This window comes from Budorcas taxicolor, chromosome X (assembly GCF_023091745.1).
Source record: "Budorcas taxicolor isolate Tak-1 chromosome X, Takin1.1, whole genome shotgun sequence".
NCBI classification, from domain to species: Eukaryota; Metazoa; Chordata; class Mammalia; order Artiodactyla; family Bovidae; genus Budorcas; species Budorcas taxicolor.
Window position 1 is genome coordinate 86,157,471 of NC_068935.1, and position 15,064 is coordinate 86,172,534.

The 15,064-nt window shown below is 41.1% G+C and overlaps 1 pseudogene; it reads left to right on the top strand.

Annotated features, from left to right (window-relative positions):
- The window catches only part of LOC128069555 (protein fem-1 homolog A-like), a 35,879-nt pseudogene that overhangs the window by 18,527 nt on the left and 2,288 nt on the right, over positions 1-15,064 (top strand).

The following is a 15,064-nucleotide window of genomic DNA, read 5'->3' on the forward strand; positions in this document are numbered from 1 at the left end:
GGCTGTGGTTTCTCAATGGATCTGTGGTAGGCATGGTAGACAGTAGATGAACTGAGCCATAAGACATTTCAGCTTCGGTTGCAGCAATCTTCACATCCCCTCCTGCTCCTCGCTCAACCAACCAGCCAAAGCTGTCACCATGTGCCTGGCTTCTGCCCATACTGCTCATGAGTTTCTGTCCTTTTTCCCTGAGTATAGATGCTCACCTCTGAAGCTATTGTCTGAAGAAGTGTTGCGAGCCACATCTGCCCTCCCCCAAATCTTAGTACAGACTTTCTGCACTTTACTTGTGCTTTGCTTTATTGTGCTTTACAGATATCATGAGTTTTTTCTTTTTTTCAATTCTTTTCCATTATAGTTTATTACAAGATATTGAATATAGTTCCCTGTGCTATATAGTAGGTGCTTGTTGTTTATCTATTTTATATATGGTAAACTTTTATTTTTTTCAATTTTTAAATATTTATTTATTTTACTTGTTTGATGATTGCTTTACAATATTAGTTTGATTTCTGTCATACACCAACATATATTAACCATAGGTATACATATGCTCCCTCCCTTTTAAATCTCCCTCCCACCTCCCACCTATTCCCACCCCTTTAGGTTATTACAGAGCCCCAGTCTGAGTTCCCTGAGTCATACAGCAAATTCCCATTGGCTATCTATCTGCATGTGTTACTGTATGTGTTTGTATGTGTACTGTATTTGCATGTGTTACCCTCATGTCCATGCTACTCTCTCCGTTTATCTCACCCTTTCCCTCTTCTCTCCCACCCAATTTTTATTTTTAATTTTTTAAATTTATTTATTTTAGTTGGAGGCTAATTACTTTACAATATTGTAGTGGTTTTTGCCATACATTGATATGAATCAGCCATGGGTGTACATGTATTCCCCATCCTGAACCCCCCTCCCCCCTCCCTCTCCATCCCATCCTTCTGGTCATCCCAGTGCACCAGCCCTGAGCATCTGTCTCATGCATCGAACCTGGACTGGCGATCTGTTTCACATATGATAATCTACATGTTTCAATGCTATCCTCTCAGATCATCCCACCCTCGCCCTCTCCCACAGAGTCCAAAAGACTGTTCTATACATCTGTGTCTCTTTTTCTGTCTCGCATATAGGGTTATCATTACCATCTTTCTAAATTCCATAATATGCGTTAGTGTACTGTATTGGTGTTTTTCTTTCTGGCTTACTTCACTCTGTATAATAGGCTCAAGTTTCATCCACCTCATTAGAACTGATTCAAATGTATCCTTTTTAATGGCTGAGTAATATTCCACAGTGTATATGTACCACAGCTTTCTTATCCATTCATCTGCTGATGGACATCTAGGTTGCTTCCATGTCTTGGCTATTATAAACAGTGCTGTGATGAACACTGGGGTACACATGTCTTTTATATATGGTAATGTACATCTGTTAATTCCATACCCCCAGTTAACACCTCCTGCTTTGGTAACCATTAAGTTTGCTTTCTGTGTCTACGAGTCTGCTTCTGTACTGTGGGTTTGTTTTTTAAAAAAACCAAATTGACAGTTTGTAGGCAACTGGGCATTCAGCATGTCTGTTGGCACCATTTTTCCAATAACATTTGCTCACTGCCTGTCTCTGTGACTCATTACAGTAATTTTTGCAATATTTCAAACTTTTCATTATTATTATACTTGTTATGATGATCTATGATCAGTGATCTTTGACGTTACTACTAATCCATGACTCTAGATTGGCAAACTTAGATGGTAAATGTATGTTTTCAAACTGCCTTGCTTCCTGTCCCTCTCCCTCTCCTCAGGCCTCTCTTTCCCTGAGACATAATAATATTGAAAATTAGGCCAGTTGATAAACTTACAATTTGCCTCTAAGTGTTAAAGTGAAAAGAAGAGTCTCTCACTTCGAATCAAAATCTAGAGATGATTACACTTAGTGAAGAAGGTGCATCGGAATTTGAGGCAGGCTGAAAGCTAGGCCTCTTATACCAGTTACTGAAGTTGTGAATGCAAAGGGAAAGTTCTTGTAGGAAATTAAAAGTGATGCTCCAGTACACACATAAATGATAAGAAAGAGAAACAGCTTTACTGCTGATACAGAGAAGATTTTCATGCTTTGGAGAGAAGATCAAACCAGCCACGACATGTCCTTAAGCCGAAGCTTAATTCAGAGCAAGGCTGTAACTCTTCTGTTTTGTGAAGCCTGAGAGAGTTGAATGAAGCTGCAAAGGAAGAGTCTGAATCTAGCAGAGGTTGGATCGTGAGGGTTAATGAAAGCTGTCTCCAAAACATAAAAGTGCAAGTTGAATTAGCAAGTGCTAATGTAGAAGCTGCAGAAACTTATCCAGAAGATCTAGTTAAAATAACTAATAAAAGTGGCTACACCAAACAACAAATTTCCACTGTAGTGAAACAGCTTTATATCAGAAGAAGATGTCATCTAGGACTTTCATAGTTAGAGAAAATTCAATACCTGACTTGAAAGTTTCTAAGGACAAGCTGGCTCTCTTTTAGGGGCTAATGCAGCTGGTAACTTTAAGAAAGAAGCCCACGCTCATTGAGCATTCTGAAAATCCTAGGGCTCTTAAGAATTAGGTTAAATCTATTCTACCTGTCCTTTGTAAATGGGCTTCCCTGGTGGCTCAGACAGTAAAGAATCTGACTATGACGACAGTGAAGAAGACCTGGTTTCGATGCCTGAGTAGGGAAGATCTCCTGGAGAAGGGAATGGCAACCTACTCCAGTCTTCTTGCCTGGGAGAATCCCGTGGACAGAGGAGCCCGGTGGGCTACAGTCCATGGGGTCACAGAGTTGGACATGACTGACAGACTAACATTTTCACTTTCACTCTACCTATCCTCTGTCAGTGGAACAACAAAGCCTGGATGACAGCACATCTGTTTACTGCATGGTTTACTGAATATTTTAAGCCTGTTCTTGAGACATATTGCTCAGAAAGATAAAAAGATTGCTTTCAAAATATTACTGCTCACTGGCAATGGACCAGTCACCCAAAAGCTCTAACGGAGATGTACAATGAGATAAATGTTGTTCTCATGCTTGCTAACACCTTATTCATTCTACAATTCATGGATCAAGGAGTAATTTCAGCTTTAGTCTTATTATTTAGGAAATACATCTCATAATGCTTTAGCTGCCATAGGTAGTGATTCCTCAGATAGATCTGGACAAAGGCAATTGAAAACATTCTGAAAAGGTTTCACCATTCTAGATGCCATTAAGAACATTCATGACTCATGGGAGGATGTCAAAATATTGACATTAACAGGAGTTTGGAAGAAGTGGGTTCAACTCTCATGGATGATATTGAGGGTTTTAGAACTTCACTGAAGGAAGTAACTGCAGATGTCAGAAATAGCAAGAGAATTAGAATTTGAAGTAGAGCCTGAAGATGTGACTTAAGTGCTGCAGTCTCATTGTAAGCTTGAATAGATGAGCAGCTGCTTCTTATGTGTGAGCAAAAAAATAGTTTTTTGAAATAGACTCTACTACAGGTGAAGATGCTATGAAGATTTCTGTATATGACATAAACTTAGCTGATAAAACAGGGTTTGAGAGGACTGACTCACATTTTGATAAAAGTTCTTCTGTGGGTAAAATGCTATATCAAACAATGTCAGATGCTGCAGAGAAGCTGTTCATGAAAGGACGAGATAGTGAGGCAAATTTCATTTCTGTCTTATTTTAAGAAATGACACAGTCACCCCAGCCCTCAGCAACCACCATCTTAGTACCCATCAAAACCAGTAGCCATCAAAATCAAGGCAAGACTCTCCATTAGCAAGATGATTACGACTCACCAAAGACTCAGATGATGGTTAGCATCTTTTAGGCCTAAGTGCTGTTCTGTGCTCAGTCGTGTTTGACTCTTTGCAACACCATGAACTGTAGCCCTCAAGGCTCCTCTGTACATGGAATTTTCCAGGCAAGAATACTGGAATGGGTTGCTATTTCCTACTCCAGGGGATCTTCCTGACCCAGGGATCGACCCACCATCTCTTGCATCTCCTCTTCTGGCAGGCAGATTCTTTACCACTGTGCCACCTGAGAAGCCCTTTAGGAATAATTTCTTAATTAATTAACTTACATTGCTTTTTAAGATACAATGCTGCTGAACACTTAAAGACTACAATATGATATAAAGGTAACTTTTATATGCACAGGGAAACCGAAAATTTGTGTCTCACTTTTTTGTGATACTCACTTTATTGTGGTGGTCTGGAACACCCACCTCTGAGGTATTGCCTGTACATAAGAGGCATAATGAGGCAAATTTCACAAGGCCTGCACAATAAGAGGCTTGAGAGTGTGTACAATAAGTTACACTTGAGACTGACCGCAGTTTGGTGAGGAAGTCCCCCATCTAGAAGAATTAAGACCAACCTTACATAACACTATTGAGGCAGCTGTCTTTAAACCTACTTCATGGTACTTTGTATGCAATAACTTCTTCAGTTCCTCCCCACTGACTGGCAGTAAAGCGGAGGACCATTTATTGACCATACAGTTTGATCAACATTTCCACTACTGATTCCGGAGACTTCTCTCTAATCTCCTGAATTTGCCTCTGTCCGTTTTCTATCATTCCTGTAACAAACTGCCATAACCTCAGTGGCTTAAAACAACAGAAATTTTAATATTGTAGTTCTGAAGTCTTAAATGACTCCCACTGGGCTAAAGTCAAGATGTTGGCAGATATGGGTTCATTTTTTAAAAATTTCATTACTTTTGTCTGTGCTGGGTCTTCGTTGGTGGTTGGTGCGTGGGCTTTTCTCTAGTAGCAGCGAGCGAGGGTGACTCTTTGTTGCTGTATGTGGACTTATTGTGGAGGCGTCTCTTGCTGCAGAGCACAGGCTCTAGGTGTCTGGGCTTCTGTAGTTGCAGCACATGGGCTCAGTATTTGCGGTTCCCAGGCTCTAGAGCGTGGGCTCAGTAGCTGTGGTACATGGACTTAGTTGATCCGTGGCATGTGGGATATTCCCAGATTAGGGGTCAAACCTTGTCTCCTGCATTGGCAAGCAGATTCTTCACCACTGAGCCACCAGGGAAATCCAGATGTGTTCTTTTCTGAAGGCTCAAGGGAAGAATCAATTGCTTTGCCCTTTCTAGCTTTTAGAGGTCACACATATTCCTTGATATGGTTCACTTCATCCTTAATACCAGCAACAGCGGGTTGGATATTCTCATGCTACATTACTCTAGCCTTCTTGTCTACCTCACTCCTACACTTTTAAGGACTCTTTACCTTGGCCCTACCCAGAAAGGCCAAAATAGTATCCTTGTTTTAAGGTCAGTTGATTAGCAACCTTAATTCCATCTGCAGCCTTAATTTCCCCTTGCCATGTAGTACAACATATCCACATGTTGCAGAGACTAGGATGTGGACATCTCTGGGGCAGGGATGTCCACAAGTCCCTTACATTTCCTTTTCCAGAAAGCCACATATCTGTGCACAGCACATCCTAATCACCAAAACTTCCAAGAACTGTGAAAGGTCCAAGATTCTATCCTACATCCAACCTAACAAGTGAGCTGGCCACGGTGTTATGGCTGCTGATAGAAGACATGAGACTCCTGGGACAGAGTCCAATGACTTGAATACTCATAGCATTAGTGGTAACCAGAGTATGAACATTTTCACCAGTTCCCCAAGCTTCAGTTCCCACAGGGTAATGCAGAAGGCCAGATGATACCTGCATGTGCATTAGGTTCCATCATAGGGGAAGCACCTGTAGTGAATGGGCATCGATTGAGTCTTTCATAAAGGGTAGTAAGCCTCCCTGAATCTTGCCTTGAGGAAGAAATGTCTTGGGCACAATTTCTAGTATAACCTGCCCTTTGTCCTAGAGAGGGTGACTCTATCTTCTAAGGCTGTTCACTATATAAATATCTTTGAAAATATAGTTTGGAAAAAAGGCAATCTTGGGTCTGCTTGAAAGATATACAGAAATTGAGATTTGTGAAGAATTCTCTCGCAATAATCTCTGAAGTTCCTTTTAATCTGGAACTGATGTAATGCTCTCTACCCCAGTTACATTTTTGTTGAAGCAACTAGGCCATTTGCCCTGAACTATGTTCCACCTTTTGGAATTTTCTAATTGTATTCTTGTGGTGTTACTTCATAGTTCCCATGTCCCTATGTTAACATGAACTGATAATTTTAGAGGTTTGATCAATACAGATTCAATTTTTAGGCAAACATACTTCAGAAGTGGTATTGAATGCTTGTTAATTCATCCCTCCAGGTGGCACGTAATGCCTGGCTATCTCTCTCGGTGTATTGAATTGTTGTCAACCCAATCCACAGATTTTAAATCTATGGATTTGAATTCTATTTCCTTAAATCCATTTCCTTCTCCAGGGGATCTTCCCACCCAGGGATCTAAGCAGGGTGTCCTGCATTGCGGGCAGATTCTTTATCATCTGAACCATCAGGGAAGCCCCACATATTTTGGATATTAACCACTTATCAGACATACAATTTGCAAATAATTTTTCCCATTCAGTATACTGCCTTGTCATTCTGTGGAAGGTTTCATTTGCTATGCATAAACTTTTTAGTTTGGTATATTCCCACTTGATTATTTTTGTTTTTGTTGCCTTTGATTTTGGTGTCAAATCCAAGAATTTATCTCCACACGTTATGTCAAGGAGCTTACCACCCTATGATTTTATCAGAACTTCTATGGTTGCAGGTCTTATGATCAAGTCTTTAATCCATTTTGAGTTAACTCTGATGTGTGGTGTAAGAGAGTGTTCCAGCTTCATTCTATTGCATGTGGCTGTCCAGTTTTCCCGAACCATTAATTGAAGAGATTGCCCTTCCATTTTCATTTTCCTGGCTCCTTTGGTAAAAATCAATTGACCATCAATGTGTGGGTTTATCTGTTCCATTGACCTGTATATCTGTTTTCATACCACAATCAAGTTTGTCAGCACACTCATCACCTCACAGAGTTACTTTGTGTGTGTGTGTGTGTGTGTGTGTGTGTGTGGTGTGAATACTTAAGTTAATTTTTGTATATGGTGTGCATTGTGGATCACAGTTTGTTTTCTCTTCCAAAATGTTTATCTACTTGTTCTAGCACAGTTTTTTTAAAAAGGCTTTCCTTTTCCCCATTGAAATACTTTAACTTTTTTTATAAATTGGTTGTCCATATGTGTGCAAATCTGTTTCTGGACCTCTATTCTGTTTCATTAATATATGTGTCTGTACTTACATCAGTAACACACTGTCTTAATTATTGTAGATTTAAGGTAAGTCTTAACATTACATAATAGAAATCCTCCATGATAATCCCTGCTTTGTGTATTCTAGTTCCTTTGTATAGAAATATAAATTTCTAACATCTCCATTTCAGTTTTCACCAAAAAGATGACAAATAATTAGTTGAACAAGTAGAAGACAAATGAGTAAAGTGATATAAAATTTCAACAACACTCAATCAAGTTGACATATATTAGAGAACACTGTGCCCATCCCTGGCTGAATATGCATTCTTCTCTTGGGACACATGAAACATTCTTCGAGATAGACCATGTGTTGAAATCCGACAGAGTACGTTTTCCAACTCTTCATGGGCTTCATAGTCAACAAAAGTGTCCGAAATGCAGTATTTCGGTGCAATTTCAAAGCAACAGAATGATCTCTGTTTGTTTCAAAGGCCAAGCATTCAATCACAGTAATCCAAGTCTAGTCAACAACCAGTAATGCTTAAGAAGCTGAAGCTGAACAGTTCTATGAAGACCCACAAGACCTTCTAGAACTAACACCCAAGAAAGATGTCCTTTTCATTATAGGGAACTGGAATGCAAAAGCAGGAAGTCAAGAGATACCTGGAGTAACAGGCAAATTTGGCCTTGGAGTACGGAATGAAGCAGGACAGAGGCTAATAGAGTTTTGCCAAGAGAACACACTCATCATAGCAAACACCCTCTTCCAACAACACAAGAGACGACTTCATATGGATATCACCAGATGGTCAATACAGAAATTAGATTGATTATATTCTTTGCAGTCAAAGATGGAGAAGCTCTATATGGTCAGCAAAATCAAGACTGGGAGCTGACTGTGGCTCAGATAAAAACTCCTGATTGCCAAATTCAGACTTAAATTGAAGAAAGTAGGGAAAACCACTAGACCATTCGGTTATGACCTACATAAAATTCCTTATGATTATACAGTGGAAGTGACAAATAGATTCAAAGGATTAGATCTGATAGAATGCCTGAAACACTATGGATGGAGGTTCATGACATTGTACAGGAGGCAGTGATCAAGACCATTGCCAAGAAAAAGAAATGTAAAAAGGGCAAAACAGTTGTCTGAGGAGGCCTTACAAATAACTGAGAAAAGAAAAGACCCTAAAGGCAAAGGAGAATAGGAAAGATACACTCATTTGAATCCACAGTTCCAAAGAATAGCAAGGAGAGATAAAAAAGCCTTGCTCAGTGATCAATGCAAAGAAATAGAGGAAAGCAATAGAATGGGAAAGATTCGAGATCTTTTCAAGAAAATTAGAGATGCCAAGGGAACATTTCATGCAAAGCTGAGCACAATAAAGGACAGAAATGTTAGGGACCTAACAAAAGCAAAAGCTCTTAAGAAGAAGTGGCAAGAATACACAGAAGAACTATATGAAAAAGATCTTAGTGACCCAGATAACCACAATGGTGTGATCACTCACCTAGAGTCAGACATCCTGGAAAGTGAAGTCAAGTGGGCCTTAGGAAGAATCATTATGAACAAAGCTAGTGGAGGTGATGGAATTCCAGTTGAGCTATTTCAAATCCTAAAAGATGATGCTGTAAAAGTGCTTTACTCAATATGCCAGCACATTTGAAACCCTCAGCAGTTGCCACAGGACTTTAAAAGGTCAGTTGTCATTCTGTTCCCAAATAAAGGCAATGCCAAAGAATGTTCAAACTGCCACAAAATTGTACTCACGGTACACACTAGCAAAGTAATGCTCAAAATTCTCCAAGCCAGGCTTCAACTGTACGTGAACAGTGAACTTGCAGATGTTCAAGCTGGCTTTAGAAAAGGCAGAGGAACCAGAGATCAACTTGTCAACATCCGTTGGATCACTGAGAAAGCAAGAGCATTCCAGAAAAACATCTACTTCTGCTTTATTGACAACAGCAAAGCCTTTGACTGTGTGGATCACAACAAACTGTGGGAAATTCTTCAAGAGATGGGGATACCAGACCACCTAACCTGCCTCCTGAGATACCTGTATGCAGGTCAAGCAGCAACAGTTAGAACTGGACATGGAACAACAGACTGGTTCCAAATTGTGAAAGGAGTACAACAAGGCTGTATATTATCACCCTGGTTATTTAACTTATATGCAGAGTACACCATGAGAAATGCTGGACTGGAGGAAGCACAAGCTGGAAACAGCATTGCCGGGAGAAATATCAATAACCTCAGATAGGCAGATGACACCAGCCTTATGGCAGAAAGTGAAGAATTAACGAGCCTCTTGATAAAAGTGAAAGAGGAGAGTGAAAAATCTGGCTTAAAACTCAACATTCAGAAAGCCAAGACCATGGCATCCAGTCCCATTACTTCCAGTCCCATGGCAAATAGATGGGGAAACAGTGGAAACAGTGAAAGTCTTTATTTTATTCTCCAAAATCACTGCAGATGTTGCCTGCAGCCGTGAAATTAAAAGATGCTTGCTCCTTGGAAGAAAAGCCAACCTAGACAGCATATCGAAAAGCAGAGACATGACTTTGCCTACAAAGGTCCGTCTAGTCAAAGCTATGGTTTTTCCAGTAGTCATGTATGGATTTGAAAGCTGGACTAAAAAGAAAGCTGAGTGCCTAAGAATTGATGATTTTGAACTGTGGTGTTGGAGAAGACTCTTGAGAGTCCCTTGGACTGCAAGGAGATCCAACCAGTCCATCCTAAAGGAAATGATTCCTGAATATTCATTGGAAGGACTGATGCTGAAGCTGAAACTCCAATACTTTCACTACCTGATGCAAAGAACTGACTCACTGGAAAAGACCCTGTTGCTAGAAAGATTGAAGAGAAGGGGCTGACTGAGGATGAGATGGTTAGGTGGCATCACCGACTCGATGGACATGATTTTGAGCAAATTTCAGGAGTTGGTAATGGACAGGGAAGCCTGGTGTGCTGCAGTCCATGGAGTCACAAAAGAGTCGGACATGACTGAGTGACTGAACTGAATTGAACATTTTCCAACAACTATGTAATTAAGTTAAAATTGACCCAGAACAAAAGGCATCAAGAGAAAATGCCTGTATTTTTGAAGACTAAATGAAAGCAGCAGCAGTGGGAGCTATGTAAATTGAGAAAAAAGTGTTGATGTTGGGCTTTCCTGGTGGTCCAACGGTTAAGAGCCCACTTTCGAGACAAAGGCCTCCTGTTCAAGTGACCCTGTGCACTAAAACTACTGAGGCTGCACTTTAGAACCCAGGAACCAACCTCAGAGCCCATGCACACCAGCCACTGAAGCCTGTGTGCTCAGAGCCTGTGCTCTGCAACAAGAGAGGCCACTGCAATGAGACGCGTTCGCATTGCACCTGGATGGTAGCCCCCGCTTGCCACAACTAGAGAAAGCCCATGCACAGGAACAAAGACCCCACCACAGCCAATGATAAATAAACAAATAAAATTTTATATAGTGTACATGCCTCCTTCAAAACAGAATAAAACACAAATTCCCCATTAACATGAGCAACAAAATAAAATAAACTTCAAATCCTGGACAAAAATATTTTTTTCCCCTTTCAATCACGTTATTTATTTATTTATTATTAGAGTATAGTTGCTTTGCACTGCTGTGTTAGTTTCTGCTCTGCAGCAAACTGAATCAGGTATACACACTACTATGTATAAAGTAGATAGCTAATGAAATTTATTATTTTTTAAATGAAAGACTACTATGTACAATGGATGGCAGAAATTTATGACTAGATTTTTTTATTCTATACATTATGTGTTCAGTTTAATTCAGTTCAGTCGCTCAGTCATGTCCGACTATTTGCAACCCCATGAACTACAGCACGCCAGGCCTTCCTGACCATCACCAACTCCCGGAGTTCACCCAGACCCATGTCCACTGAGTCGGTGATGCCATCCAACCATCTCATCCTCTGTCGCCCCCTTCTCCTCCTGCCCTCAATCTTTCCCAGCATCAGGGTCTTTTCAAATGAGTCAGCTGTTTGCACCAGGCGGCCAAAGTATTGGAGTTTCAGCTTCAACATCAGTCCTACCAATGAACAGCCAGGACTGATCTCCTTTAGGATGGACTAGTTGGATCTCCTTGGAGTCGAAGGGACTCTCAAGAGTCTTCTCCAACACCACAGTTCAAAAGCATCAATTTTTCGGTGCTCAGCTTTCTTTATAGTCCAACTCTCACATCCTTACATGACTACTGGAAAAACCTTAGCCTTGACTAGATGGACCTTTGTGGACAAAGTAATGTCTCTGCTTTTTAATATGCTGTCTAAGTTGGTCATAACTTTCCTTCTAAGGAGTAAGCATCTTTTAATTTCATGGCTACAATCACCATCTGTAGTGATTTTGGAGCCCAGAAAAATAAAGTCAGCCACTATTTCCACTGTTTCCCCATCTATTTGCCATGAAGTGATGGGACCAGATGCCATGATCTTTGTTTTCTGAAGGTTGAGCTTTAAGCCAACTTTTTCACTCTCCTCTTTCACTTTCATCAAGAGGCCCTTTAGTTCTTCTTCACTTTCTGCCATAAGGGTGGTGTCATCTGCATATCTGAGGTTATTGATATTTCTCCCAGCAATCTCGATTCCAGCTTGTGCTTCCTCCAGCCCAGCATTTCTCATGATGTACTCTGCAAAAAAGTTAAATAAGTAGGGTGACAATATAAAAATCATAGCCCATGAAGTATTATGGTAAAACTTACTAAAAACAATTTCTTATCTTTCTCTTGTCCCCCTGTGCTGACTTGGTCACCCCCAAATGGGGCTGTGTTTACAGGTGTCAGTGTCCTTTGAGGACATGACCGTGAACTTCAGCAGAGAGGATTTGCATCAACTGAACTCTGCTCAGAGGTTCCTGTACCAGGACATGATGTTGAAAACTACAGCCGCCTCCTCTCACTGGGTATGTGCAGCTACCCTGTGAATTTTGAGGACCCTGTTATGAGTAAAATTGTATCCATCCAGAAAATATGTTGATGTCCTAACCCCCACTATTTCTGAATGTGACCTAATTAGAAATAGGGTCTGAGAGGGTAACAGGTAGGAAGCATAGAAGTCCCAGAGCGGCAGGAGAAATAAACTGCAAGTGGCAGACATTCACTTTCCTTCTCCAATTTTAATTCTGTGTTGACGACACCTGGTTCAGAATTGAGCTAACCAATATCTTTCCTATGGAAAAGTTTTTCTTAAGCTATGTTAATGAAACCATGAATTTGCTTTGTAACCTACCTTTCTTCAAAATGGTTCTGCCTAAGAATACTTTTTTTTTTCTTTACTCAACCCTTGGACTGATAATGGCTCAAGAAACCAGTATTCATGTCAATTGTTTTATGGCTGGGGGATGACACAACTTGGGCCATCCTATCTCAAAAATGCATATTGTGGGAGAGGGCCCTGGTGAAACTCCCTCAGCCTTGGGGTGTCTCTCTTATCTGATTAATAAGCTTGCTAACAGACATAAAACACTTTGCTAAAAAACTAGCAAGAGGGCATTCTTTCTGTCCCTTTCTGATGTCCATGTCAGAAGCTTTCTCTATCTCTCTTATACTTTAGCAAAATTCTGTTACACAAAAAATTTCAGTGGGCAAGCCTTATCTCTGGCACTGGATCGAATTCCTCTCCTTCAGAGGCCACAGATCCTGGTGTAGCACAGGGACTGCAGCAGTAACCTATCAGGTCTTTCAAGAAGTAATCAAGCTAGAATGAGGTCATTACATGAGCCCTAATCCAATATGTCTGGCATTTTTACAAAAAAGGAAAGTGTAGACACGGAGACACACAAACACACAGGAGAGATCGCGGGGAGGAACACAAGTGAGCTTCCCTGGTGGCTCCCCACCCAAACCATGCCCCTAATTCACCCACCTCTGCCTCTGAGCCCACCCACATGCTGCCCTTGATCTTGCCCACCCTGCTTCTGCTCCTGTCCACATCATGCCTTTGAAGCTTCAGCTTCATCATCAGTCCTTCCAATGAATATTCAGGGATGATTTCCTTTAGAATTTACTGGTTTGATCTCCTTGCAGTCCAAGGGACTCTCAAGAGCCCTCTCCAGCACCAATATTTACCAGAAAAGGCAAGCATAATTAGCCTGAGGGCCACTTATTGAAGCTTGTGGTTCACCAGGTTCTACGTCCAAGATTCCCTCAATCAGTTGTCTTTGAGCCTTTTTCCTATTATTCCCTAGCCGAGGGTTTCGTCCTAGGCTTTCCTGATTCCCTTGTTCCTGCAGGGTCTGCATTCTCAGGAATCTCTTTCTCCAGTCCCTCTTCCAGTGTCTTGGCATAATGTAATAATGACATACGGTTTTCCCATCTACCTTGGCTCCCTTCACATGTTGTCCAGAGTAGGGCTTCTTCCCTCAGAAAATAGTTGTAACCAAGTGGCTAACACAGTGATATTTAACTGCTTCTTTTCTCCTTCCTCTTTCTCTACATTGTCCCAAAATTGAGCAGCTCCTGCTAGGTTTTATGTAGTATTCGGTCCTGCTGCTGCTGCTAAGTCGCTTCAGTCATGTCCGACTCTGTGTGACCCCACAGATGGCAGCCCATGAGGCTCCCCCATCCCTGGGATTCTCCAGGCAAGAACACTGGAATGGGTTGCCATTTCCTTCTCCAAGGTTGACACAAAGTAAATAAGACCAGTGGGTGATTTTGAACTACTCCTGGATCCATGATGGTAAATTTTGGGAAGCCTCAACAAACTGCCGATGGAAATCAACTGGGAAATCACTAGTCTTCTGGATACACTGCTGTGATTTCTCCCAGCTCACTTTTCTTAGAAGGACTTCAGCTATGGCCATTTGCAGGCCCTCTCAGTGGGTCCCTCGAGCATTTAGTTCTTCCATTATGTGGGAGGTGGCATAGAGTCAGAGTCTTTTTTTTTTCTTTTTTTAAAGTAATTAATTTATTTTAATTGGAAGATAATTACTTTACAATATTGTAGTGGATTTTGCATATAGACACATTATTTTGGCCACATTGCCCCTGATGTGGTAGGTCACATTCCAGTCCTGACATGCCTGCTCCATCAAACAACCAAAGCTGCTGCTTGCAGAATTCTGTGCAACTACCATTGCACATATGAAGGGCTGTAAACTGAAAACACATGCCAGCTACTTGCGCAAGCTTCTGTGGTCTTCCCTGGGCTCAGGAAAAGGAGCCCTCAGTGAATAATGTAGGGGAGTTGAACAGCATGTAGAGTTGTACTGTTTCAACCCTGGGTAGCTACGTGATGGCATCTGCTTTATTGGCAAAGTGGTTAGGGAAGGCTAGCTGTCTTCAGGAAAAATGTAGAATTAGATGACTCCTGGGTTTCCTTTCCCAGTTATTCCTTAATAATATTGCTTTATCATCTCTGCTTTCCCAGCTGTATAGTTTGTGGATAAGAAAATATTCTTGGAGGTCAAAATCTAGGCTAAGCATGAAATGGAATCAGAGCTAGGGCATGACAAACACACACCTCACACAGGGAGATAATTCATCATTGTCTCCTTGTCCTTCTTTGCAGGGAAATCTACTGATTAACCGCCCATCTTGAAGATCATAGCTTCGCCCTTACTAGGAGTCAGATTGAGGCGTGAAGATGAAGAGCTGCCATGGAAAGGGAGCAAAAGGAGGGGAGACAGCAGAGAAAGGAGGAGGAGGGTTTGGAGAAAGAGAAAGAGACTTTAATTCTCCCATTTCCTCTTCCATTTTGCTCCATCTTCCCAAATGATTTTTTACCTTCTTCTTAGGGTGATATGCATCCTGTAAACATTAGTAATTCCTTTGCTGGGGATGAAAGTGCAATTGTAATCACTCAGTCATGTCCAACTCTTTGCAACAATATGGACA